Source organism: Manis javanica, chromosome 10, assembly GCF_040802235.1.
Source record: "Manis javanica isolate MJ-LG chromosome 10, MJ_LKY, whole genome shotgun sequence".
NCBI classification, from domain to species: Eukaryota; Metazoa; Chordata; class Mammalia; order Pholidota; family Manidae; genus Manis; species Manis javanica.
In genome coordinates, this window is record NC_133165.1 from 61,771,602 (window position 1) to 61,795,829 (window position 24,228).

Sequence of the window (24,228 nt, forward strand, 5' to 3'; positions counted from 1 at the left end):
TTATTTTAGATTTGCAGAATGCCCATACAGAGGCTAACATGTAGACATGAGTATTTTCCAGCAGACCTTGAAAAGTTGATATTACATTTCAGTCTTTTGCTGGTGTATATGGCAGTCATACCAAAAAATACTTATCATGAATTATTTAGTTAAAAATAACAAATTCTTTCAATGAAACTTTTGGAAACAAATTCCTTGATAATATACTTATTATATAAGTATAATAAGTGCTGCAGTTATGAAATTTTATAGTGTACTAGTCAGCAGAAGAGCCAGGCAACTTGATTTTATCACTGATGTTTAAGATCACACTCGCACTGTGCTTTCTTGGGTATACAAAGCAAAAGAGCCTGCGTTCTTTGCCCCATTCACTTCACTGTGTTCATTTTCATTTTTCTCCTCCTATGAGCCTGGTTGAAGTGGATAATCACCTAGCAGCCAGCTATGAACCTGTATTATTTCTAGAAAAAAACATGCTTACTTGAGGACTGTATTACTTTTCTTGGGAAACTATTTTGGGAGAGGGGTTCATTCACTGGAACCCAAAGAATGCAGGAGTAGAGATACTACAGGCACAGATACAGACCTAGATTACAGATATTAGAGAAGGGAATGTGGTGGGGTTAAGGAAGCAATTTTCCATTCAGTAAATTGGGGACTTATCAGTGCTGATGAACTCAGATTCCTAACTTAGAAGCATACAAAAACAAAAAACTAGCACTGAGAACATTGTCTAGGCAGTGCTGTTTAAAAGATATAAAAGATAACATTCTGCCACACTTTGGTACTACAGAAAGAACTGTGTGAAAAGTTCTTTCTTTTTCTTCCACACCTTGTTAAGAAGGATGCACAAGTACACTAAAACTATTTAGAACAAAAAACTGGAGTAGCTAGAGTTTCTATTTGACATAAACTCATAGAGCTTAGAAAGCTTTAATAACTTGTCCCAGGTTTAATGAGATAGTCTTGCAATTTTAAATGAACAAATGAATAATTCATGGACATTCTTAGTGTTACATAGGATAAAATGGAAACCAGTGGTGTCACAGCAATGGAAACCAGTGGTATCTAACAGAAAGGACAAGCCACCTACTGTAAATACCAGTAATTCTGGCATATGTGGGAAGACGTCCAAGGAAAAAGCTATTATTGCCACTTTAAATAACCTTTATGCAAAAGTAAAGCTGAAGGTAGAGAGGTTATTTCCAAAGCCCTTTGCCCTTTCTTCCCTAAGATGTAATCCTCATGGGGGTAGAACTTTTAACCTGCAAAGATAGGGAGGGGACCTGTTCTATTTATGTCAGTTAATTTTTGTCCACATAGTATTGTCCCTTCACTCGGCAAGGTGTGTAAACTCTCAAGAGAGCCCATCCACAGTACTGGTTCAGCTGTCAACTTTCTGCCCATGATTCTTGTCAGTAAACCCGGGCCTGATCGCTTGCTTGACAGCGCTCTACTGTTGTACCACCAGCTGCTTTTGAGTCAGTTGCATTGGTTGGCCACCCAAGGCCATTGCACCAGCTGGGAGCAGCTCCCCCATCTTTCTTCCTGCTCCATTCCACCCTTCCTCAAGGCTCAGTAGACATCCCACCCCTTCCATTAAGTCTTTGGAATGTACACTGGCCCACTGGAGTCTCTCTTCACTCTTCACTCATTTTTTGCTGTGTTCGTAGCCCACCTTGCAACAATTCTTATGTTTTTGTCTGTTCCTGTGCATTATTATTTCAAGCTTTTGTTTGCTGCTGTGACTCTTCCAAGATGTGAGCATGGATCCCTCCACCAGCTCAATAAATATCTATATGCAGACAGATTCTTGGATACCTTGACAATACCAACTGCAGAAAGTTAACTAAAACTAACAAGAGTAAAAGGGATTTGGTGGGTCATCTCAGCCACTGCGTGTCTCTTTTGTCCTGGACTTTACAGTCGTCCTGCATATTTTCATGCACTTCCCAAAGAGGTCTTACAGTATCTCCCAAGCATTTTTTAACTTCTCCACTCCACTTCTGTCCAGAAACTCTTTTAATTTAAATTCCTAGTGTTCAGACTTGTTCTTGTTTGGTAAAGCCGTATGGAGAACAGAGAGGTTAAAACAAATGTGAGACCATATGCTTTGTAACTGGGATTGTGTTTGGGACAAAAGTCTTAAATTTCTTGCATACCCTCTCTGCAGAGACCTTGGGTCTCCACCATCCTGTGTTCCCCACCATGAGAACAGGTTATCCTTTTGTTTTTGCCCACCACTCAGTCACTAGTGGCTGATACGCAGGATGGCATGTGGTAGATATTCAGTCAATAAATACTTGGTAAAGAAAAACAAACCCATGAATTCCTATGGAGGGTTTGAATAATGGAAAGTTTATCATATGGGTCTAATGCCACGTAGAATTGTACCTCAGTCTAAGAAAATCCTATTGGCAAAATCGGAGACCAGAAAGCAGATAAATTAGTGGATTGCTTTTTTAAACATTTATGTTGTTGCCTTCAAATAGAATTTAGTCCAGAGCTTTGAAAATATGATTTAAGTGTGCAGAAACATTGCTTTTCACAAGTGTTAGTGAATTTACCTCTTATGAAGTGAATTATTGGAGAATCATGCTTCCTAAAATTATATTTATCCTACCTAGTTAGGTGTCATATATTGAAATGGAGGGGTGGCTTAATTACAAGTATAAAGGAAATTGCTAAACATCAGGGAAATGACACAATACTTTCTGGTTTAGAAACAACATTTAGTCACAGAAAGCAGTTATCTTACTGCCAGAAAGTTTAATAAGCTTTTTTATATGTCTTGGTAAAAAACAACATCTGAAAAGTTAGTGGACATGCTTTGAAATGTTGTTTTATTAAATCTTCCTTCTTAATCCTCCAAAGAAAAGAATAGCTTGTTTTAACCTTCTTTGTGTGATCTACATAGTATGAATCAGTGAGTCTTTTCTAAGATCTTGTAACTTCATGGGGGGATGGAAAGAAGCACAGAGAATCTCAGTCCTCGGTGAGGAACACATTTATACCAAAAGAAGACATTTCTCTTATATATAAACAGATATACATAGAAAAAAGTGTGGGAGATAGTATTCTGAAATACTAATAATATGGTTCTCTCTCATAATGAGACTGTGAGTGATTCTTACTTGTATATTTCTGAATTTTCATCCATGAACATTTATTATTGGTGTAATTGTTAAAAATTATTTAAAAAAGAAACTGCCCAGCAGTGTGCAATGAGTACCAAATTGGAGGTGTGAATAGAAAGGGCTATGAGTGGACTCACTTGGGCTTGTATCATGAGGCTGCACAGAAGAACTGGGTCCTGAACTGGTTCTTAAAAAATAGGTAATACCACATAGCAATGATGCCATCTTGAGCCTATATGTTACTTTTGCATCAGACTGGTACCCCCTCGGTAAATATTCTCCCTTTCTTTGTTGGAAGAGCAATGGTTCCTTTGCAGTTGTCACAGGATTGGTTGGTTGAAGTTTGGACATGTGACCCTGTTTTGACCAGTGGGGTGGTGAAGGGAGGTGTGCTCAGGTGCTTCTGGGAAGGTTTCTTCAGATAGGGAAAGGGATGCTCCTTTAATGCCTGTGGACTCTCATGTGATCTGATAAGACATCTGGGGCAGCTGCGTAAGGGAAACCCTTTGCAACCATACAGCGAACTAGAGCCTGGAAAGGGAAATGTAGAGGTAGAAGGAAGCAGGGTCATCCATACCAATACTGTTATTCAACCACTGGCTTTGGTGAACTCATTTCTACTCTATTTAATTTAACTAATTTCCTTATATACAGTTTTATGGATAATCTACCATGGAACTTGAAATAAAGGAAATTCAGAGACTATCAACAGTGTTTCTTTTTAGATGTGGGTAATTTAACCTTATCCATACCTCAAAAGAAATTTATTTCATGAATTACTTAATTCAAATCACACTTGTCTATGACATCTGGGCTCCATATGGTAGATTAATTAAACTAGGAATACTGAATTTGAATAGTTTGATATCCTCTTCAAAGACTGATCTCCCTTAGGACTAAGACAGGAAAATCCTGACATTTTGATTTCTCTTGTACAGGGACCTTTAGCATGAGAACAATAAGCAGCGTTTTGTAGCTTCTTAATGAGATGTGTATGTAGTATGTTATATTAACACCCAGGAACTTTGCTAAAAAACTGTTCTCCCTCACTAATAACTAATAAAATGAGTATACTTTAACAAGCCATGGTGCTTTTCCTTTGTTTTTTTTAATCCACATTATTAACAGCCTTTGCTTTTGTCGGTATTAAGTCCCCCTTCACAGCACATGGAAATAGCACACTGGTTCTTGAAGTACCCCTTGGCACTGTTAGCCTGGAATCTCCAATGATCCCCCACGTCGTAGCGGACAACCCTGGTATCTGCTGAGGCAAAGAGTAAATTGAGTGTTTTGTTTTAAGGTATCATTGATATACACTCTCATGAAGGTTTCACATGAGCAACATTGTGGTTACAACATTCACCCATATAATCAAGTCCTCCCCTACCCCACTGCAGTCACTGTCCATCAGCATAATAAGATGCTGTAAAGTCATTACTTCTCTTCTCCGTGCTGTACTGTCTTCCCCATGACCCACCTATATTGTGAGTGCTAATTATAGTGCACGTTAATTCCCTTACCCCTTCCTCCCCACCCATCCTCTGCAACCCCTTCCCTTTGGTAACTGCTAGTCCCTTCTTGGAGTCTGTGAGTCTGTTCCTGTCTTGTTGCTTCAGTTTTGCTTTGTTGTTATACTCCACAAATAGTAAAATCATTTGGTGTAAGTTGAGTGTTTTGCACATTAGCACACTATTCATGTGGACTAAGCATTGTGTAATAGTCTCCAGAAAGAGGGGTCCTGGGTGCTTCCTACTAGATGAGTATACCAGGAGTACCAAAAGCAGACCGCATGGTCTTCAAGGAATCAGAGCAGTGGAGATGCACAGGAGATGAGTGGGAGCTGCAGGGCCTCATGGAAGGCCTGTTGTCTTAACAAGTGTTTGCATGCCTAAACCTGGTGTGGTGCCTTCTCTGCTTCTAAATTTAAATGCTTGCATTTTAGCAAGTTCGCATTTCATTTCTCATCGAGCTGCATCAGTTATGTAGAGACCTTTATGACCCCTTGCAGATGAGGAAGAGCAGGTGCCCACAGCTACGGGGTGGCATCTTTCAGGCTTGAAAGGGAATCTGGTGGTACTCACCTGGCACCTGTTACTCTGAGCCACAGTGTGTCCTCTCTGCTTGCTTGTGTCCTGAGGCTTGAGAAGGAGCCTTAAACCCAACCCCTACCCCATCCTCAGCAGAGAGTGAATAGGAAAGAATACTTGATAGCTTTCTCTGTTCCTCTTCCCTGCCCACCCCCCCACTCCACCCCCTTTCTAGGTAATATTGTCCTAATAAACTGATGCCTTTGGGCAGCTGAAGAGAGCTGGAAGGTGGTGTAAATTATTAAGGTATTGGAATTATTAAGTGAATGGAATTAGAATGAAACAGTATCTTCTAATGTTGCTAATGTACTTCTCAGTACATTTAATCTGAGAAAAATACGATGTACTTTTTTATATACGTAAAAATCTGAAATGAGTTTTCACTTAGTATACTAACAATTCTTACACAGGTGGAATGATATTCTAAGGGACAGGTGTAAGAGTACCAATCCCAATAGTGATCTCGGACTCTTGATGTGACTACATGAAGTAGAAAGATTAGTGCTAAGATGTTTCTTATGTTTCAGTGCTTTCATCGTCTTCCTCTATGGATTTCCGTGAGAAGACATGAACACATGTCTGTGAAAGATATCAAGTTCCTTGGAAGGCCAGGTGTTACATAAGGTATTTATAATAGACATTGTTCCAGAAAGGTTTATGGGAAATTACAAGGACCCATAAAATACAAGAGAACAAAAATATTAAATAGAAGACCTGGAGAAAAGGAAGAAAAAAGAAGGCATAAAATGGATCTAGAAACAAGTTAGGAAAAATGTGTACCATGCTGCCTGGAATGCTTATTTAAGGAGAATGGGCCCAGCTCCCCATGAAGGCGTCTTTCCTCCGGTGAGAAGGGAAACCTGGGCTGTTCACTGCTTCACAGCAACCATGAGGTGAAAAACATGTTGTTTCTCAGGAGAAGAAAAATAATTCATAGTGTTAAGATAGCAATTTCTTCCAAGGGTGCTCCTAGTTAGAGAAGCTCTAATTACATTAACTGCCTGATATTATGACCCTGGGAAGGTAGCTTAATGGCTCTAAACTTTTATTTCCTTTCATAAAATGGAGAGATTGAATGAAAAGATCTGCAGAGTCCCTTCAACTCTCAGGTCCAAGGACTGTGCTCACCTCACTTCCAAGCAGTTTTCTTCCAGAAAGTGAAACATTGCTTTTTCTTTCTCCCATTCCTTCCTACTGCACTTACAGTCTCCTTCCCTCCTCCTCCTTGCCAACATTCCTTTTGCCATTGCCCAAACTCACATTCTGCCAGACTTGTCTTTTCTCAGCTGCTTATCCACTTTCCTTACCGTAAAACAAAATAAAGCAAAAAAAAACCCCCAAAAACAAACCGCTGAGCAGAAGAGCTATGACCCAGGAGTGACAGGTATCACGGAGGAAGGGGGTGGGGGAGCACTGTCTGGAATTGAAATCAGCCAGGAAGCAGGAAGCAGTTTTTAATACTTCCGTCACTGGCAGGATGATTGAGTATTCTGCTTGGAAGCTTGTTTTTTTTTTTTGTTTGTTTGTTTAAAATACAGGTCACAAGGAGAACTGTCTCTGGTGATGCAACTGAATGGCTAATTGTTGTTAATTGTATTCTGTGTGCAGCAGACCACTAACTATAGTATCAGCTTAAAAACAGTGTTTAGGGAAATTGTTTGTGCCTCCAGTTGTTTCTTACATTCCAGTGTTTTCATAGTTGAAGGCAACATGCCTCAGAATGTCACCATAAAGACTCACAACAGCACCTGCTTTAGCTGGCATGTGGCCCCCCCTGTGAATTGTGCACCAGTAGCATGTGGAGAGTGGAGGCTGCCTGTGGAAGCAACGGGGTCCATTATTATTGCAACAGCTACACCTTATTTTCCCTCTACCTGAAAAGAGGCAGTTTTTGTCTAGATGGGGTCTGTGATTTTTCTAGGAATTCTCTAGGGATTCTCTAAAGGAGTTTAATGGCTAGAGAATGGTCTTGATATCAGTTTTGGTACCATTTAGTGTTTCTGGTCTGGGAAAGATAAGTTTATTGTGGTAAGTAGGAGATTTGATATACAGTTAATACCTGATAAATACACATTAAATTGCTGAGCTTTCTTTCCCCAGAATTTTCTCCTCCTTTTTGTACTTTAGAGTTTGGGACATTTGCTGAGATTAACTATAATCTCTTGTCCTGCTGTTTGAATAAAAAAAGAATGGCTGTTAGCTCTTGTCACCATGCCAAAAAAGTGAATTATTGTTTTTAAACTGGAGACCTCGCTCCTAGGACTTTCATGGTTGATATTAGTTAGGCCCTTTGGATCTGACTGTCAGCTCAACTAGTAACTAATCTTGAGAGTATCTGAGCTGATCTGTAGCAAACACAATAAGCAAAGTACATGAAAAGTGAGGCTCATGGTTTTCTGTAAAATTATAATTGCAATTTTATTTCAGAATTTTACCTTGATTTTTATCAAATCTGACCTTGTTTGACAGTAAAATATGTGAACATTCTTTGTTAAGTCTTTATTGTGGCCCAATTTTTTCATAGAGGTGGATTTATAGCCCCTCCTGCCAACACTGCAGTTTAACAAAAAAGCGGAAGAATTCACTCTTCTGAGTGGAAAGCCCTTTCTCTAGTATATTAGCCATTTTCTTGCCTAATATCATAAATTGTGCTGAAAAACAATTTCATGCTATTTTCTAGTGTAGCAATGCCATTGAGCCTGGATGACCCCCACCTGGCTGTGATTTCTGAGTTTCTGTCTGCTTTTTTTAGGAAATGTATTATTCTATTTAAATATATCATTATTATTTCCCTTGTTGGCACTTCTTGACTCTTTCCTCATTTAACTGACTGCCTCCAATACAGGTCTGTGAATCAGATCTCCGAGCGCATCAGAACTCTCGGTGAAAGAAGTGTAAGGGCATGTTAATGATGATGACCTGACGGGAACTCCTTTGAATAAAACAACTGAAATACTGTGCCTTTATAACCAACCACTCCATCAATTCTGCAGATCTTTCCCCCTCTCGGTTCCCTTTACTTGCACTCAAGTAATGAGGGTAGCTTTGTTGAAAAGATTGTCTATGGGCATCCGTGCAGTGACCAGATAATTCTAGCAGTCAGACTGTCGTTTATACTCTAAGATAAAGACCCCCTGATTGTAGTTTTTTAATTACATGGTGGGGACATACTTGAGAATAACTATATACTAAATGATTATATGTAGACTTTCCAAGTGATTAAATTAATGACATAATATCTAAATAGAGTATATAGTTGTGGATTAAAATTTTATTGCCTTTTATTTTAAGCCATCTCAGATTATTTGGAATATTTGGTAATTGTTAGATGGGTGACATTATTTTTTCTTGTTCATTGCTTCAGCCTTCTGGTCAGATGCTACTTTACTTTTTCAGACACATTTGGGCCATCGTGATGTTGCTAGTTGGCTCAGCTGGTCTGGATCTTCAGAACAGCCTGTCCTAGTTTGCGATGAGTGTCATAGTTACTCACTAGCTTCCTCAGCCAACATCTTAATGGGCCATCATTACCATCACTGAAACTTGCCGCTGAGACTGTGAGTGTATTTTGCTCTTGCTTTTTCTTCTCCTTTGAAGCTTGTCCTCCGCACTGCTCCGCGCTGCCTTCCATCTGTTTCTTTTCCCAGTGCCATCTCCCAGCATGCACTCTTTCTGTTGTTCATCCATTGTTATTGTTCTTAGCACAATGCTTGACATACAAGAGTGCTCATTAGATAGATAGATTTTTTTAAATGAATGGATTCATCCCAAAATTACTCTAGCCAGCTTCCAATAAAAGCATTAAAATAAGAAAAAAGGAGCCTTTCAAAGTAACGGGAATTACAGGTACATGAAAAATCTAGCACAAGCCTAGGTGCCACAAATGAGTCTGACATTTAAGCCTGCGTTTCTTGAAGGTTTCAGAAAGAGAAGCACAGGATGTGCACTGCTCACTGTCTGGTGGAAGGGAGCATGCCAGTGCACCAGGAGAAACAGGTTCTATATATGGCTGTTCATTCAGCAAAATAATTGGCAGCCTCATAGCAATTTTGCAGTAAGCTGCAGGAAACCTTTTCTCAGTTAAAAAAGATGTTTTGAGCAGCTAATATGTGCAAGGCACTGTGCCAGGAACTGACCACACAAAGGTGGACAGCAAATGACCTCTACCATCAAGGAAAGTCATTTATCATATGCCACAGAGTAAGATAATAGTAATAATAATTAACATTCATTAAGCTGCTAGCTATGTGTCAGACCTCTAAGCATATTCATGTATTAGCATGTTAATTCTTCTAACATCTTTTTTTGTACTACTATTTCTCCATTTTTCAGCTGAAGAATCTGAGGCAAAGGGAGGTTAAATAATTTGCTCAAGATTCAATATCCTGTAAATGGGGAGACCAGGATTAGAACCCAAGTAAGGCTGACTGACTCCCAAGTCTGCACTTTCAGTAGCTATTCTGTATTGCTTCTCTGGGCACCTAGGAAAAGAAAGGGAATGGATTTACATGGGCTGGAGGTGGGTAGAGATGATTGGTTTACAATATGTTGAATTTGAGTTGCCTGACAGTATCAAAAATGGAGATGCCCCTTGGGCCATGGGGTGTACAGATCTGCAGTTGGACAGAGAGATCTGGACCAACATTTAGGTAATTCTGAGATGCCAACAGCACATGCTTGGTATATAAAACCATAGGGAGAAAATCTATGAAATGTATGAGATAAAATCATTTTTAAAAACTACTCAGATGGAAGGTCCAAGAACATAAATTACACATTGTTCAGTAAAGATACCACTACTGGAGCTCATGTGATGTAGACAAAGACATGTAACCTTCTGGCAAGTGGATGTATATACATGTTAGGTGCTGAGCTAGTGAGGAATGGGTGATAAGCTTTTTCCTCATTTGGTGATAGCCAACCCTGTGTTGGGGCACATATTACAACACTTTCTAGGAATGTGCCATTACCTCCATTTTTCAGTTGAGGAAACAGTGGCCCAGAAAATGGAGTAATGTGCCAAGGTTGCACAGTAGTTCTGGCAGAATTAATGGCTTTGTGTCTGCCCTGTGATTTTGCCCCTCTGCACAAAGCTGGGCCATAGGAACAGCAATAGGGGCAAAAGCTGCTGGGGCAACAGGCTCTCCCCACACACATGCAACCAGACACATGGTTGTAGGCCCATGGTTGCCTTTGGTAGTGCATGGAATAAATAACCCAATCTGGAAAGATTTTGAGGATGGGTGTTACCAGCATCCATCACTCACACTAGAGAACCCAGAACAGCTTTGGAGCAGCGCAAGAACCCCGGAGCAGCACAGCACCCCTGGCTCCTTCTCCTGCCCTCGAGGTGCTGTCCTCCTGGCCGGGCAGCAGGCGCCACTTCCTAGGTGGATGCCTCTCACTGCCCCCTGACTGTTCTGCAATATGGACAGGTACTGATCCACTGCTCAGTCATTCAGGCTGAAAAGATGACTTCCCAGCAAAGCTTTCAAGAAGCCTCCCCTCCCAACCCCCAAACCTAGGAAACAAAACAAACAGGGCTCTTCCCATTCCCTTGTTTTGAGAGCCTCCTTCCCCCCACTCTTCCCCCCACAAGAATGACAGCAGAAATTTGAATTCAGCACTTCTGCTTTTAATTCTTTATTGCCATTAATATTAATGGGTGATTCTTCTTGGGGGACCAGGACCTCTCTCTCTCCCCCTCCCCCTTGTGTCTTTCTGGGGTTCAGCTAAGTGCCCAGTAGCCATCTTCTCCCCTGTACTTTTTACTGCTCACAGTTCAGCAGACTCAGCTCGTGGTTCCAACAACTCTGAAGTGTGAACAGTCTCGTGATTTCTCTGGGGATGTCTGTATGTTGAGGATGCTGTCACTGCAGGGTGACACACTTATTTTTGTGAGCTTGGTTGTTGTCTGTCGTTGTAATAATGATCATTTACTTTCTCTGTTGAAAATGAGGCTTTCTGGAATGCTTTTCCTTTTCTCTGACCAATTTAAACCTTTTCTTGTCCCTGCAATCTTGAGCTCTTCCATAAGCCCTCACCTGTATTTCAGCTTTCTCTATTACACTGTCTGGGGAGCTGTCGTAGGTGCGGCTCCCTGGGGAGCAGATGGAGATTTGTGTGCAGGTAATGTATTGGGCACCACTTCGGGAATACCACCCTTTAAGAAGGTTGCCCTGGTGCCACGGGGAGTTCTGGAGCTGGGTTGTCTGGAGGGAGGAGGGGGCAGGATCTCAGGCAATGTGGGCTCCCTAGAGCCAAGAGCAGTGACTGGGGAGGAGCTCTGCTGTGAGCTGTCTCCAGCCTGCGCTCGTGGGAGCTGGAGGAACCAGCGCTGCAGCCCTGGAGCAGAGATCTGGGCAGAATCACGGCATCCTTGCAACAGCCTTTCTGTCTGGTCACCGCACCCTGATCTCTTCCGACTCTGACGTCTCCTTGCAGAAATCTGGGCGCCACAAGGAGCCTTTTCAACTAAAAATACTTCTATTTTCTTTTTCCCTAAGCTACTTTATGAATTGGAGGTCTTTGTAATAAACCTTTTAAAAATAAGCCAACATAATGGGAAGATCTCATTTCCATTTTCTCCTTTATACTACCATTGTCACCATTCTAATTTTGGCCTTAATTACCTCTGGATTCATGGAATGACTGCTTTTTTCTTCCTTTAAAAAAAAATTATACAGTTTTATTGAGCTAAGTTGATGTGCAATAAACTGTACATACTTAAAATTTAGAGTTCTGACATAGCAAATGCCCATTTAACCATTAAGACTGTGAACATTTCTGTCACCATCACCCCTAAATTTTATCATGCTCCTTTGTAATTCTTGCTTTGGTCCCTCCAGCCCCCCATATTCCAGGCAACCACTGATCTACTTTGTATTTATAGTTTGTTTCTTCTAGAGTTTTATATAAATGGAATGCTGTAGTCTTTTTTTTTTTTGAGTGGGGGGAATTGGGCTTTCACTTGGCAGAATTATTTGGAGATTCATCCACATTTTGTATATCAGTAGTTTCTTTTTATTGTTAAATAGTGTTCCATTGAATAGATTTGTCACAAGTTGTTTTCCTATTGAGCTAAGTGATGGACATCTAAATGGTTTCCACTTTTAAATACTACAAATAACATTTGTGTACAATTTATTATGCTGACATCCACTTTCACTTCTCTTAGGTACTTAGTGGGATGACTGGATCCCATGGTAGGCCTGTGTTTATAAGAAATTGCCAAACTGCTTTCCAAAATGGTAATACCATTTTACAGTCTCACTCGCAGCACAGGAGTCCCATTTGCTGTACATCATAGCCAACACTTGGTATATTGTGTGTTATTCAAGTTTTAGCCAGTCTGATAAAAGTGATATAGCTCACTGTGATTTTAATTTGCATTTCGTTTAGTCCTAAGGTTACTAAAACTTTTCTCTTAAGTTTTCTTTTAAAAGTTAACTGTTACATTTAGGTTAGTGGCCCACATTGAGTTAATTTGGTTTATGGTGCAGGTAAGGGTTTAATTTTTAAAAAATATTTGGATTCCCACTTTTCTAGCACTGTTCATTGAAAAGACATTCCTTTACCCATTGAACCTTTATAAAAAAATCTGTTGACTTTACATGAATGGGTCTATTTCTGGCCTCTGTTTCATTGGTGTGCATCTTATGCTGAAACCATACTTCAGATTACTGTAAATATAAAAAGTCTTGAAATCAGGTAGTCTCAGTCTTTCAAGCCCACCCCTACACCTTTTTTTTTTTCCAAAATAGTTTTGGGTGTTCTAGGTCCTCTATAACCGCCCGTTATTTTGAGAATCAGCTTATTGCACTGGCTAGAATCTCTAGTTCAATGTTTAATAGAAGCAGTGAGAATAGCAAGAGGTCCTAATTTCAGGGAATAGTGTGCAGTCTTTTACTGTAAGTATAGTATTAGCTCTGAAGTTTTCATAGATGCCCCTCATCACGATGAAGAAGATTCCTTCTGTTCCTAGTTAGATGCAAGTTTTTATCATGAATGGATTTGAATTTTGTCAATGATTTTTCCCTATTTTTATCTATTAAGATGATCATACGGTTTTTCTAATTTATTCTGTAGACATCACTTTAGCAATATAAGGAATTGAAATAATGGTTTCTTTTGCCTAAACTACATTATGAAATGGAAGTCTTTGTAACCTAGAAACCAAGGGTAACTAATGCCATGCAGAAGAAATGGATTCCAATTTCTCCTTTAGTGCCCATTATCACCATCCTAATGTTAGTCCTAATTACCTCTAACTGGCTTAAGTGGATTAGCTCCTAACTGCTCTTCCCACCCAGTCTCTCTCCCTTCCTGTCTTGGTCTGAGAAAAACTTTATTAAAAACACCTTTGGTCATGGTGTTAGTTCTCCTAAGGGAAACCATCACTGGCTCCTCATCACCCTCAGGATAAGGTTCATCTGCTCAGTAGGGAGGTCAGAATGTCCCCCAGTCTCTCTCTAGGGATAGCCCATTCCTGCCTTTAATCTAATCTAAATATGGTCACTTCCTATATCTGTGTATATCTTAGGACAGTTATCACACTTTGTCTTTTTCTACATCTGTTTAGAGTTTTTATTTCCCTCAAGATGGTAGGCAGCTGAGGACACAAGCTACATTGTTTTTATTTTTGTACACCCAGAGGGCCTCCCTGGTAAAGTGCCTCAGGTATGGCAGGCATTGTAGGCATGTTTATTGAATGAATAAATGAGTGTAACTTATACCATTTCCAAATACATATTTAATGCTAAATAAGAAAATACCTCTTTGGTGCCGATAGGGACTACTTCTCACCTCATTGTTAAGTCCTTTAATTCTATTACTGCCATGTAGTGCTTTCTTTTGCCATTGGTTTTTAGGAAACTTAAGTCTTGGATCAGATGTTTTCATTTTAAAGGACCTAACAAATTTTAGAAATACGATGGATCACATACATGGAATTTTATGACTTTTAAGCAGTTTTTCGCCCCGTAAAGGACTTATAGTCATTGACAGTTTATTTTTCTGACTATTACCAGAGTGATACGGTTATTCTTTTGGGAAAAAAGAAGGGAATCCAAGCCAACACATACACAGAATCCCCTCCCCTCTGCCACTGATCGGCCCTAATGGCTGTCGTTTTGAATTTCATGATTCTAGAAGAGTTAAACTTGAAAATGTATCTCGGAACAATAGAGCCTTTGTTTTCCACCAAAAGGCAGTGATTGCATTGAGCATTTTAACTGGTTATCAGACCTCAGGCTGCCGGTTTGAAGAGTGAACCTTGGCAGTAGGAACTCGGCTCCCAGCGCCGTGTCGCAGCTGGCCAGAATGTGAGTGAACTTCTATTGAAAGAGACGCATGTCTGCTCAAAGGAGGAAAGGAATAAAGCCCTCACCCTGCCGCCTGCCTTCTCTGTGTCTACCTGCCTGCCCTGGACTGTATTTACCTTTTTTTTTGAAAGCATCTTCAACTATCAGAGACAGATGTTTTTAGATTCTCAAAAACTCAGAAAAGAACCAGTTACTGCTCTCTTATAATCCTCATCCTAAGAGATTTATCCTTTGTGAAACCCCGACTTCCGGAGTGAGATTTGCTCTCTGACTTCTCCCTCTTTAAGGAATTGTGCAAATACGGCAAGCCTTTGTGCCTTGTGGAACCCAGCTGTTCCTCTGTGACTTTTATTAGTTTCCGTCTCTGTTTCCTCATAGGATAACGACTTTAACGTACAGTCCATGCTTCCTCAGGTGACCCGAGGTCACCAGCTCCTGGCATGCATGTGGCTTTTCTCTCACAGTGTCACCTTGGGGTAGTATCCTGTTAGTCCCCAGGAAGGTTTACTCCTTTCTGACGCCCTCCACGCCCTCCGTTTACCACGGAGCTCACCAGGCTTTGAGTTTTCATGTGAGGTGGTGATAAAAGCTCTACAAACCTTCACATTCCATAAATTTCTTTGACGTTCTGTAAATTCATCAGAAGCATGTGAGATGTGTTGTGATTTATCATTTCAAAAAGGGGGCCATTTCTGAATGTCCCTTTCCCAGTGTCACCTCCTCTAGAATGACCCACTTGCCCATCCTGATCCCCTGTACCTGTGTCCTAGGGGTCCCCCATTTGTGTTTTCTTAGCCTTCCCTCTTTGTTGCTATTGTGACACTTCCCTTTTGTATGACAATTGTCTGATTTTCTTAAAATTAAGTGAACTCCTACATGTCAGAGACAATCCATCTACATTCTTATTTTACCTCAGGTGTTTTATTGAGTACCTGACACATGGTAGAGATTTAATTCATGTTTGTGAATGAACCAGTCCATACTATTTAGAACTAGTTTAACCACTGTCCTTATCATATATGCTGAGCTAATAATACGTTCCAGCAGCCACAGCAGTGAACATGATCTGAAAAACATAATGCTAGTTATCAAATTAATACAGTATTCTTGCCCCAAGTTTGGCAGATATTTTTTAAAGAGTGTTGTACGTCTTACTTATGAAATCAGATTAAACTTAAAACGAAAGGTTCTTCCACCATAGCTGTTCACTTTGTCAAAATTTTTATTAATTTTTTAGCCTGACTTTCAGAATATTTACATTGACTGTATGAGGATGAACTTTCTTAACATTGCAGGCACTTCAGTTCCTCAAGGTCTGCTCCTCATTTTCATTTAAAGCCTCTTGCTGTTGGGGAAGGGAGATATCTGTTTTTCGGACTTAGTAACTGATAAGCTTGTGTAGCCATTCACAGAAATTATAAAAACATTTTCTCCCAGGGACTATACCTTTAGTCAATAGATCCAGCAACTTTTTTTATAGGTTATGTGTGATTCAGTCAACTTTTCTGTATGTAACTGTGGGGTAAAGCACAAAATTCCCAGAATCTCCCTCCCGCCTGGCCTTGCCCCATTTAACCGCTGCGGCCTCCCGCAGCCTCCAGGGCAAGGGATGAGGAGAGGCCATCCTCCCTGACCTCCCCGACCTCCGGGGGTAATCGGTGCGGCACCTGCCAGACCCCGGGGCCTGCCCGCGGAGTTCCTCCCGGAGGGCGGGTGGGGAAGTGCGCGTGCGCTGTGCTGCCCAGGCGGAGCGCACCGAGTGGGCCTTTGCTAGTGGGGACCGGGGCGAAAGGGAAGAAGCGGGAGCGGCGGCCAGAGGGATGCAGCCAGGCCTCCTGTGAGGAGTAGAAGGGCTTCTCCCAACCTGCCTTTCTCCTGACTGATGTCGGTTCCGTCTGTTTATTCGCCCTGCTCCAGGAACATCCCCTCGCCCCTCAGCTACAGTAACTGAGAGTAGAGAGGAGGCAGCTGCTAATAGCTTGTGCAGAAGATGACCTTGTGGGCCTAGGTGTTTTAACATCTTTATCATCTAGGATATGTGACAACTGCAGGGTCTGTGTCTCCTTTTAAACACTCTCTCTCTCCCTCTCACACACACACGCTATTCTGCTTTCTGGTAAACGAAAATTGGCAAATGAGGATGGATAAAGGGTACCCACACTACTGAGCCTCTGGTTTCTGGAGGAGAGAGAGAAGCACAATGCATTTGGACCACAAGATGGGAGGGAGCCCAGAGTGATGGACCTAGCGGAGCACAAACACGCGTTTGTCATGTGGCTTTGGGGATGGAAATGTATCGATTAAGCCTTTACAGAGAGCCCCAATGTGGAGCATCAGGCTGTTGAGTAAAGCTAAATTGTTTAACTGGTGGGATGGACAGGGCTGGAAAAGGAGATAAAGGTGCTAACATTTAAAAACATTTAGCATACATCATCTCATTAAATCTTCAAAACAACCTTGATGGCAGGTGTTCTTCCCATTTTACAGACAAAAACCCACAACACCAAGAGGATAAAAAATTTGCCTAAAGTCATACAACCAGTTTGTGGCAGAGGTGGGTTTCAAACTAGATTTTACTTCTTCCATTCAGCAGACTGCCTCAGGTTCATGGTTAGTAGCTGTTGATAGTGTGATGAGACCATAGCAGGAAGTGGAGAAAAGATGCTTCTGTCAGTTAGTGATGCCTGCACCTGGCCTTGGAGACCAAGAGTGAACCGCAGGTGCAGAGTTAGACATTATGCACATCATCTCTTTAAACTTCAATCTCCCCATCCTTGTAGAGCAGGGAAATATGCTTATGACTTTGTGAAGTCTTCATCTTTTTACTCTTGCACAGGTCTTCATTCAGGTTTCTCAGTGGAGTTAATTTATGCTCTTCATCCAGAAACAAACTCCAAAGTTAAAGGGAACCAGCCCCTCCCAGACTTATAGCTGCCATCCAGCATTTTATTAAGAATAATATGAACTTGGCTTTGTGTCAGCACTCCCAACAGTGGTACTACTGTTAACAGTATGAATGCATTTGGGGACTTTTTCATTGGCTTATTTCTGAACCCTAACTATCATTGACCAGTCTTCCCTATGTATGAATAGTGAGAAAAATACATATTTTTCATTGTCCACCACTTTTTGTTATATAAGACATTTCAGTGATTCTTTTTGATGTCTTGCAGACAGGATACGTAACAAAGGCCCACACTTAAGTTTGAATGTTCTATAAGATTTTACAGAATATTTTTTCATGTTTTGTTTTATTCAACAAAGTGTAGTTTAAGCATAGTATTTCCTCCCTCTGCTAGGAACAAAAGAGGTAGTTCTATATACTTCTATTAGGACGATATCTTAAAGAGTCAACATATTACTGTGAAAGGAAACTTAACATTTTAGCATTTTGTTTACTTAGTTGCTTTTCCTGAAAAACTTTTCTTGGCCTAGCACCTTTAGACTAATTTTCTTTTATTCTTTGTTCTATTTTTATGGGATTCTCCTCCCTACCCCTGCACCCCCACATTCCTCATTAAAAAGAAATCAAGCAGCAATGCAGTGTGAATAGAGGAGATTTGATGTAACAGAAAGATTTTTGAACCACTCAGGTGTAAGTTCAGACGTCTCAGTTCTGCTACTCTTTTAGTTTGTGGGACCTCCTGCAAGTTATATCCCCTTGGAGCTTTGATTTTTTTCATCTGTGAAATGAGTACAGTTACCACCTTCAAAGGTTTTCAGTAAGTGACATGATACATACATGTTAAGTGTATGTCAACAAATATTAGTACTTTTGCCCCCTTCCCTCTCCCCTTCTTTCTAAATCTTTAATTTAGCTCGATTTTCTTTCTAAACATTTAATTTAGCTAGATTTAACACCCCACTGCCATCTCTTTGTAAGGGGCTAACAAATACCTATTTCGTTGAGTAAGTTCAAGTGTAAATTTAAGAGAAACTCCACTAAGATATAAAATAAGATCAGCTTGTGGCAAGGGTGACACAACACTGAATGTAGGGTTTCTTCTTTTTTTGCAGTTACCTGAAACAAAGTTGTCTCTAAATTAAAATAATGAGCTGCTCATGGACATTTGAGTTTGGGGGAAAAAAGAAAAACTTCGAGCATACTAGCAAGTTCATTTCCTTTGGTGATTAAATAAATGAGTTCATTTATTTAAAATCATTTGAAGGTATACAGTTGTCGTTATAAATCACAGCCCTGAAAGAACTTGTTTTATTCCATCTAAAGAAGGCAGATGACTACTAGCTAAGATAGTGGGCCTCTTTAAAAAGACCCTATCCAAAAGTGAATACATGCTTCAGAGTTTGTTTTAGCTGAGCCGCTGATTGCATAACATGACTTTGACAAGTTACTGATGTCTGTAGCCCCATTGGCATGACATAGGAATGATTCATACTCTTAGGCAATCTAGGTTTGTAAGAAATGGGAACCACTGAAAGGGGTCTGATATTTCACAAACATGTAATATGCTTTGAAAGTTTTGATAATAATGTTTAATTTTAGACAAGGAGGTTGCCCAGAAATGTCTCTTGAATACCAGAACACTTCAGTTGTTGAAATTCTTTGTAAAATGCATTATTCAACAAATACTTATTGAGTGCCTACTGTGTGGCAGGCAGTGTTTTAGGCCCCGGGGGAGAGCAGTGAACAAAATAGACACATATTCCTGCACTTGTGGTGTTATATTCCAGAGGAGGGGAGACAAACAAATAAATAGATAAACTAGTAAGTTACATGGTGTGTCTGATGGTGGTCCTTGCTGTAAGCAGGAGAGGGGATAGGGAGTTACTGCGGGCCGTAGTGTTGGTGCATGACCCTCACTGAGAAGTAAAGTTTGAGCTGAGATGTCAAGGTGGGGAGAGGCAAGCCTTTGGGACATCTGAGGGAAGAAGGAAACAGTCACTACAAATGCCCTGGATGCCAGGGTATAGAATGAAGGTGGAGAGTTGCAGAGAAAGAGCCCCTAGTAAGTGGTATATTAGGACAGTGCATAAGATGGATTTTGGCTTTTACCCTGAATGGTCCAGATTTTGAGTGGAGAAGCAACATGATCTTATTTTCTGTTGAAAAGATGGCTTTGACTTTTGGGTTTAAAGTGGACTCTATGGAGCAAGGACTGGAGAAGGGGACACTTTCCTGCTTTACCAAATACAGTCATAGTGAAAAGACTTAATTGTTTCTTTAGCGACATGTTTTGTAGAAGAGGTGAATGAATTAAAAAAAAAATTGCAGTGCCTTTTCATGATCAGCCTGAAATCCAATTTTCATTAAGCATTTGTTAAAGCTTTTATATTAGACTTTGGAGATATTCATGGATATGGGATATGGGTAAAATTTAAGAATTGTTTGACAGCAGAACTTCCTAAAAGGTTTTTTTAAAAACTAAGTTTTACCGATTTTTGAAATTCAGATACACTTTCCCTCAAAGTGAAGTGCAAAAAGAATAAAGTCCCAAAGGTCTTTGTTTATTAGGTTTCATCAGTCAGGATTCCACAATTTGTGAATTAAAAGAGCTTATTGTTTTAAAAACAAACCATTTTTTTAAGCAGGATGTACATCAATCATGAACAGCAGTGGCACAGCTATGACAATTTTATAAGCATTTGCTGAATTATTGCTGTGTGTCAGCGATATTATAGAACTGTGCTCAATATGGAACCTACACACATGATTGAGATGTAGTTCCTGACTTTGTGGAGCTCAGAATTCAGGAGAAGAGGAAAATGTACATTAATTTCAGCCCACAGCTATTTCAGTATGTGCCCTCCTAGAAATCCAAATGAGACTTAATAAGAGAATCAGAGAGATACATCATTCACATTGGGAAGATCTTAGATGACAAATAAGGATCCACTCTAGTATGACATTTGTAGATCTTCATGGGCCAAAACTTTAAAACATTTTTTCGCAATATAAAGTATCATTAAAAATTTGATCTATTATGTCAGTAGAACTACCATTAGATTTTCAAACATGTAGGTGCATAAGTTGTTCCAGGAGCCATAAAAGTCAGTCAAAACCAAGGTTATGAAAAACCAGTTACCACTGTCATGAACTCATTTAAAAAGAAAAAAAGGGATGTCTCAAGTAGAAAGTGTATGTAAGAGATATACTAAAATAGGAACAGAAAATAATTTTACAAATAATTAAAATATGGATGTTTATAGCAACTTTATTCATAACTGCAAAAAGTTGGAAGCAACCAAGATGTCTTTTGGTAGGTGAATGGATAAATAAACTGGTACATTCAGATAATGGAATTTTACTTAGTACTAAAAAGAAATAAGCTAGCAAGCTATAAAAAGTCATGTAGGAACTTTAAATGTGTGTTTCTAAGTGAAGAAGCCAACCTGAAAAGGCTATGTCCTATATGATTCCAACTCTGTGGAATTCTGGAAAAGGCAAAACTATGGAGACAGTAAAAAGATCAATGGTTACCAGGGGTTAGGTCCAGTGAGGGATGAATAAGTGAAGCACAGAAGATTTTTAGGGCAGAGAAAACTCTCTGATTCCATAATGGTGGATAGATATCATACATTTGACCAAACACATAGAATGTGTTACACAAAGAGTAAACCTATTGTAAACCTATTGTGGACTTTGGATGGTTACAATGTGTCAGTGTAGGTTCATTCATTATTGCCCATGTACTGCTCTGGTAATTGATATTGATAAGGGGGGTAGCTGGGTATGTGCAGGGATAGGAGAATATAGGAAATCTTGTGCCTTCCACTCAGTTTTGCTGTTAACGTAAAATTGCTCTAAAAAACTAAAGTATTTTTAAAAATTATTTCTTGATACACCAATATATGAGGGCACTTCCACCATCTAGCCCCAGGTGAGGGGCATGCTTCCTTGATTGATAGAATATTTGTATTTTAAAGGTCAGTAAACAAGGCAAAGTAATTTCATGCTGACAGCTTAATTGTGATATAACTTACATTATCACATACTTAACCATTTACACTTGTAAATTGACTGGTTTTTAGTATATTTGGAGTTGTGCATCCATCATCATCAGTTTTAGAACATTTTCATCCATCCCCCAAAGAAAGCCTCTCCCTGTTAGCTGTCAGTCCCCATCCCTTCTCCCACTACCACCCCAGTCCTAGCAAGTACTCACCTGTTTCCTGTCTTTATAGAATTGTCTTCTCTGGACTCTTCTTATACACGGACTCATAATATGTGTCTTTTTGTGATTGGCTTCCTTCGATTAGCACGTTTTCAAAGTTCATCCATGTTGTAGCATATACCAGTATTTCTTTTTTATTTCCAAGTAATATTCCATTCTATGGATACACATTTTACTTATCAATTGATCTATTTGGTGGGCCCATTTAGGTTGTTCCCCCTTTATAGTTATTATGACTAATGCCGCTATGAACATGGGGAGGCGTAGTGTATCACCAGGTTACATTATCTTGGAGGATCATGAACCACAGGCTTCACCACCTTTCTGGAACCATAGTGTCCGCTGTTACCCTAAGCAGTGCAGGTGAGGAGCTGGGCCTTGAGTAAGTTGGTGCTGGTGACCCTGAAGATTTCTGCCTCCTTCACAAACTCACGTTTGCCCGTCTGCTGCTCAGATTGAGGCCTCAGGCATGAACAGCAGAAAACACCCACGGCGGGGCTGTGTCTGTAATAGAGCATCCTGGGGTGAAGACAGACAGCAGGGACGGGACCAGGGCTCCGCAGCCTGGCAGGGACCTTCGTCTAACCCGCCTCTCCCATCTGTGGAGCTCTAGGGTACTTGATGTCTGAGGTGACTTTCATACAAAGTAGATGGGTGGTTATTTCTGTGCCCACCCCACCTCCAGTTTCATAATGAGAAGGAAAAACCATATGGGAGCTGGGAGCGCGTGCATGGGTGTGAGGTAAAGCACACAGGCAGACGGAGATGGGGCTGCGGGACCCTCTGCTTGTCTTTGCTGGCTTTTTCATGTCTTCTTCCCCCACACCCCCTCTCATCAGTTTTCATCTTGGAAGGTTTCCTTTTCTAAAAAAATTTTTTGGCACATGCATGATTTAATCTTGAATGAAAATATGTGGTGTAAAAAGTCACCAGAAATGGTTTTTTGGTTGAACTGCATCTCCATTCTACATGACTCAGTGGGTGCTGAGTCTTAGATGATTAATAAATGCGGGAGGCCCTGTGAACCCCCCCGAAGGGTGAAGGGAGCAGTGCCACCAGAAGTTGCTCCCTAGCACAGTGAGGAAGGCAGGCAGCCCCTGAGTATCTATAGTCTTCTGAACCTGGCTTCTCTTCTGGCTCCAAATGTATGCCAGGACACCACGGGCACCGAGTTTTCCCAAAATGTCACTAAAGTGGCTCAGAACATGCTTGGTAGGGACAGCTAAAACATGCTGGCACCCAGTGGTGTTATTATGGCCCTTGGATTCCTTCTCAGAAACTTTGAAGAGCTCCAGCAAGCTGTGCCAGCCCTGACCTCAGTGTGGCCCTCCCTCTGTGCCCACACACTCAGCGTTTTGAGCAGTGCCTCTGCCCGCTGCCCATCGCTCCCTGCTCCCTCCCCCAGAAGACTTAGGAATTAGAGCGCTCCTCAGCAGCAGGCTGCCTCCCCCGCTTACTCCTGACTACAAAATTGTCAAGCACTGCAAGGGAGTTTTCATAGTGCCCATTAACTCTGATGAATTGTCCTTGTTGAAGGACTTGACTTTATGAGCAACTTCACTGAGTGTTTAATAAGGTGAAATAGAGTCCAGAGGTTATGGTTTTCAAAATAGTTTGTGGACAGTGAAGATTAGCATGTAATTTGCTTTCCTTGGGTAATTAGGGTTTGCAGATAGGAGGCCGACTTGCCAAATTGTGTTGTTTTGGCGACTGGTATCTTACATTGTTAACCTGTTTTCTTCAGGTGTTACCTTTATTTAAAAAAACACACCTTACTAAAGGCCTTATCCACAGGATGCTGATTTTTAGTAATTTCTTGTATTTAAGCTCTAATTTCCCCTCCCCAATCTTCTCTTTCCCTTTGTGTCAGATTAATGGTGTGTCTGTTCATGAAGTTGTCTCATTTATCTCAAACATTTGTCGAAGGTGGGTAACTGCTGTCTTGAATGTAAATGAAATGTCTTGCCTTGGGAAGGTAATACAAATCAAACTGAAATACAGACCATCTCCCACTTTGTCAGTTATAGGGTGGCATGTGTTTTTTTCATTACCAGAAGGTGGGGATTACTTGCCACTTGAGTCAAAACAAGACCCTAGCAAGACCCAAAACTTAATGTGGAGCAATCTGTTTAATTTCACCCTTGCCAGAATACCTAATAGCATCTCTCCTAATCCCATGGCTGATTCCAAAAAAAATGTTTGTATTTTTCTAGAAAAATAAGTTTCTGATATTATCATTGGGAAAATAAATTTTGATTACCAAAATCCAATTTATAACACATAGATTCCTTCTGGGACACAGCTCGTCCATAAATCGAGCACACCTGTATGTCTAATTTTTTTCTAATTCAGTACTGATGCCAGCATAGCTGATTAAGCTTGGGGTGTTTTACTGTGTTCCTTAAAACAGTGAAGCCTGATGGATCATTTAAAGCTGGGATAGAAACTCAGGAAGTTCAGTTCACTGGCATTTATCTGAAGATTTAAATCCATGGCATTAGATTATTCATAGTTCTTTTATGAGGATTAGGTGATGTGTTTCTTTCCA

General features: G+C 40.5%; 1 protein-coding gene across 8 annotated transcripts in view; it reads left to right on the top strand.

The window, feature by feature from the left end:
* SRGAP1 (SLIT-ROBO Rho GTPase activating protein 1) overlaps positions 1-24,228 on the top strand; it is a 280,779-nt gene that overhangs the window by 88,124 nt on the left and 168,427 nt on the right. The window contains exon 1 of one of the 8 annotated variants that reach the window (XM_073215566.1): positions 5,579-5,848. The exons of the other annotated variants lie outside the window; for them this stretch is intronic. The gene's annotated coding sequence lies outside the window, so the exon portion shown is untranslated. Of the gene's footprint in view, positions 1-5,578; positions 5,849-24,228 lie in introns of those variants that run through there. 8 annotated transcript variants of the gene reach the window in all.